General features: G+C 57.9%; 1 protein-coding gene across 1 annotated transcript in view; it reads right to left on the bottom strand.

The window, feature by feature from the left end:
* Window positions 1-4,738, bottom strand: part of PMEPA1 (prostate transmembrane protein, androgen induced 1) — a 58,969-nt gene that overhangs the window by 8,857 nt on the left and 45,374 nt on the right. The window lies entirely within an intron of this gene.

The following is a 4,738-nucleotide window of genomic DNA, read 5'->3' as shown; positions in this document are numbered from 1 at the left end:
CAGGATGTGGGGTGTGGGGAGAGTGCGAGAGCTGTGCACGTGGCTGATAGCATGTGTTCCAGGAAGATGCCCCTAGAGCAGCGGTTCTCAACCTGTGGGTCAAGACCCCTTTGGCGGTCGAACGACCCTTTCTAGGGACAATGAAGATACATTCTGCATATCAGATATTTACATGATGATTCATAACAGCAGCAAAATTACAGTTATGAAGTAGCAACAAGAATAATTTTATGGTTGGGGGTCACCACAACATGAGGAACTGCATGAAAGGGTCACGGCATTGGGAAGGTTGAGAACCACTGTCTTAAGGTGACCGTGATTACTGGGGACTCACCAGCACCCCAGCGACAGCAAAACAAGGGCAGCCCAAACCTATTAGCCCGAAGAGAAAGGGGTGACCTGGATGCCGCAGGCCACGCCCGGGCACAAAGACTCGGGGGGCACCGAGTGTGCAGGAGCCCAGCAGTGGACTCCCCGGGGCAGGAGAGAATGCCCTGGGCGGGGGCTGGCCTCGGCAGTGGGGCGAGGGGACTCTGGTCCTGCTGACAGCACCCCCATGCACTCTCACAAGCAGAGGACATGAACCCCTTTGCTGGGACGTGCACCCCAAAAGCACCTGCTGGGAAAGGTTGCACACTGGAGGCCTGAGGACATCTGCATCCACAGTCCCCGGAACAGGTGGGCGGCCACCCTCTACACAGGCTGTGCCATCGCTCGGTCCAAGCCCCTCCCAGGTCTGTCACTGGCCTGGCCCCTTGGGAAGCTGGGGCCTCAGCACCGTGTGACCCTCACTCTGGCTCCCAAAGCAGGGGGAGCACTCACAGCATGAGCCCCTCTCCCCAGGCCACACACCCCTCTGGAAGGCGCTGCTGCTGGAACCCCATGGGCCAAAGGGGACAGTGCCCGGGCGGCTCCCCAGTTGTCCCACCTCCCCATCTCCCCAGAACCTAGGGACCCCCCGGGAGGCTGCCCCGCCTCTAGTGCCAGCAACTCGCCAAGAGCTTTAAAGGCACTGGGAGGCCACGCACAGGGTGGGCGGCTTCGGACCTCCAGCCAAGGCGGAGTCCCCGGTCACACAGCTGCCAATGGCAGAAGCAGGGCTCCGCCTCAGTTTCCCCAACCCCACAGACCTCCCTTTACCTGGACAGGAGGCCAAGTGCCTGGATGGTACATGCAGAGGTGCGACCTCACACTGAGCCCCGACCTTAGCCCCCAATCTCCAGTGACCACAGGACTCAATGCCAGAGCTTGGTCGTCACAAAGGGGACAGAGCGAGATGGGGTGGGCGGGCTGGTCCACAGCCCCACTCGCGGTGCTCATGGTAACTACTTGCTGTAACCATGGTGACGGTGCTAACAGCCGCAGCATGTGCTGGCCCAGCGTTGAGCTGTTTCCCCGAGTGATGAGGTGGGTGCCATCTCCATCCCCAGTTTGCAGACCAGCAAACTGAGGCTCAGGGAGCAGTGGCCTTGGGCCAAACCTAGAAAAAGCAGGGCCAGGTCCTGAACCCAGAGCCTCCCTGAGAGCTGAAATGGGAAAGGGCCTTATTCTGCACAGATTTCTCGGCTCTCCCACACCCCGAGCACCTGAGGACACCTGCGTCTGCCAGCTACGAGGTGTGACCACACCTTGGGCACATGCACCTCTGTGAGCCCCAGTTACAACCTGGAAAGAGCTCAGAGGACAGGACAGCAGGTGCTCCGCGGTCACCATCATCACGACTCCCGACACCCCTGTGGGGACCAATGGCACCCCTCCCCCCGGCTGGCGCCCTGGAAATGCTGGCTGTCCCAGGGTTCAGGGTTTGGGGCAAGGTCATCCAAAAGGCGACCCAGGCTGGCAGCTGGGTCCGAGGCCACCAGGGACTATGGCCCTGGTCCCTGCTCCGGGGACCCGGCTGTGAGACGGAGCCCTCGGGAAAGACACGGCACTTCCCCTCACTGTGTTCGGGTATTAGGTCTGCTCCGTGGGTGGGCGAGAGCAGCTGTCCTTGCACTCTGTACCCTCCTTGGTGTGGGGGCGCATGGGGCAGGCTCTGGGGGTGACTGGCCCTTCTCCCACGTGCAGAGTAAGGCCACTCTAGTTTAATTTAGCGTCCTCTTTCCTTGTGAATAATTAATTCTACACGAACAGGTCCCTCCGCCGCCTGGGAGTGGTCGGACCCCCCTGCTTTTGTCTCCTCTGCCACAGACAGACGCGGTCGCTGTGAGGTCCACGCACCTCGGATCCCATGGGTGTCTGGCGCGGCCCGAATCCCACGGACGTCGCTTTATGGGATCCTCACTGTCATTCTGTGACCTCCCTCCCACTTGACAGAAGAGGACACTGAGGCTCAGAGGTGAGGTCTGGCTGAAGGCACACAGCCCACGGGCCCGGGGAGGCCGACTGCCCACACCCAGGCCTGAGTCCCATGGCTCCAGGGTCGCAAACAGCCCAGTGCAGGCAAAGGCCTCGTGTTAACGGGACTGGCCACCTGGCTGGAGCGTCACCCACATGAGGTCCTGGAAGCCAGTGTCTGTGGCCAGTGGTGCCCATCTCTCTCCGCCAACACGGAGGAGAGTGAGGACAGTGAGGAAGGAACCTCTTGCCAGGCACAGGGAGCTGTGGGCACTGCCCAGGGCATTTTGCAAAGACACGAGCAGCTGCCCTCGCCTCTGCCACCGTCTGGGTGCCAAGCGCCTCGCCAGGACAGGATTCCCGCTTTAACTCCCACGACCACCCGGGTGCGTGCCAACCCCTCACAGCCAGGAGCCAAGGCCACGGCTGCCAGAATGCTCTCTCAGAACCTGGTTGTTAAGATTCCATTAAATTGTGGCTTAATAAGAAATCAATTATTTCAAATAGTTATGAAACACTCAACCAGATCTGTGACACGGGAAGAATACGCAGGGTTACATTTTCGACGTGATCGCATGAAATTGGGCCTGGCAGGTGTCAGTGGGTTTTGGACCCGTGCTCCCCACTGACCACAGCGCGGGTGTGGCTGGCACCACTGTGGTCTGGAGCACGTGTTCCCAAGGGGGGAGTGGAGGGAAAGATGTGATTCTTTTGAGTCCGAGTTTATGGCCCCCTGTTCTTGGTGACAGAGCTGCCACCTGAATTATGGGCAGGAGCCTGGGCCACTTCCCAGCTGTAAACGGGAGGGGCTGGTGTAGGATTGGCTAATCTGTGCCAAGAGCAGGCCTGGCCGTGCAAGTATCTACACTAACAAAAGCCTAGGTGGCCCTCAGGCGACGTTGTCACAAGATGGCCGTGTGCAAAGCAGAGGCGAGCCCGGTGGCCGCCCCGTGCTGAGGCCTGGGGCTCCATGTAGCGCAGAGGAGGCAGGTTGTGGCAGGGGAGGGCAGTTAAGGGTGATCAGGCTGGTAGGGGGGTGATTAGGGGGCGATCAGGCAGGCAGGCAGAGGGGTTAGGGGCGATCAGGCAGGCGAGCGGTTAGGAGACAGCAGTCCTGGATTGTGAGAGGACAGTGGGACATCCCCTGAGGGGTCCCAGAGTGGAGAGAGGATGCAAAGCAGGCTGAGGGGACCTTCCCCCCATACATGAATTTTGTGCACTGGGCCACTGGTTATATATAAGTGGGTGTGATGGCCACTGAGATTTTGGGGAATCATTTAAGTGGAAGTGGGGTGCTGGGGCTCATTTCTCTCTCCTTAGCTGGGGAGCCAGGCCAGAGTTCGCTGGCTCCTGCCAGCCCACGGGAGCTTCCAGACCAGACGAGACGACCCCCCACCACCCGTGTCTGCTCCGGGCGGAGGGGCAGCCCGCACGCTTCCTGGTTGACAAGCAGCCCGTGCAGCTGCCCCTGTCTGGCCTCCCGGCCGCACACTGAGGAATTAGAAACTGGCGCTGTCTGAAACTTATGAAAATCTAATCTTGTTAGGCCTGCCTGGGTGAGACCCACCAGGGAAGGCCTCATTGTCATTCCACGGCACCCCAGCCTGCCTGGGTTCCAGCCACTGCATTTACTGTCCCTCCTCCCTCCCCTACCCCCACTGCATCTGAATGAGAACCAGCCCACCCCCACCCCCGACTCTCAAATAAAATCAAACCAGACATCAAAGGAATAACTTTCTGATCTCTCCTGGAACCTTTTCTTTTCTTTCTTCCTTTCTTTATTGAATTTATTGGGGTGACATTGGTCAAGAAAATTATGTCAGTTTCAGGTGTACAATTCTTTAACACGTCATCTGTATACTCCCGGTGCCATTCACTTCAAACACCTCCACGGTCCTTTATAGTTTACAAAAAAATGGGTATCTTCCTCTTGAGGTTTGGGGGTGAGCAACAAACCTGGCCAGTTTTCTTGTTTTGTTTAAAACAAAATGTACTGGCCCTGGCCAGTGTCTCTCAGTGATCAGAGCGGCCCACACACCAAAGGGTCTTGGTTCAATTCCCAGCCAAGGGCAAATACCTCAGTTGCAGGTTTGATTCCTGGTCCTGGTTAGGGTGCATTAGGGAGGCAACTCATCGATGTGTCTCTCTCACATTGATGTTTTTCTCTCTCTCCTTCCTCCTCCCTTCCTCTCTTCCACTCTCTTAAAAAAAAAAGCAACGGAAAAAATATCCTTGGGTAAGGATTAAAAAAGAACTCCTGTATAATAAAAGGGTAATATGCAAATTGACCCTGATGGCAGAACACCCAGAATGACCGCTCGACCAGTCACTATGACGCACGCTGACCACCTCCTGGTCCTGGCTGGCAGGCTCTGATCGCCTGATGGCGAACGGGGAACCG

The sequence above is a fragment of the Myotis davidii genome, unplaced genomic scaffold (assembly GCF_000327345.1).
Source record: "Myotis davidii unplaced genomic scaffold, ASM32734v1 scaffold75, whole genome shotgun sequence".
NCBI classification, from domain to species: domain Eukaryota; kingdom Metazoa; phylum Chordata; class Mammalia; order Chiroptera; family Vespertilionidae; genus Myotis; species Myotis davidii.
The sequence above is the reverse complement of the archived record's forward strand: the minus strand, read 5'-3'. Positions and strand labels throughout refer to the sequence as shown.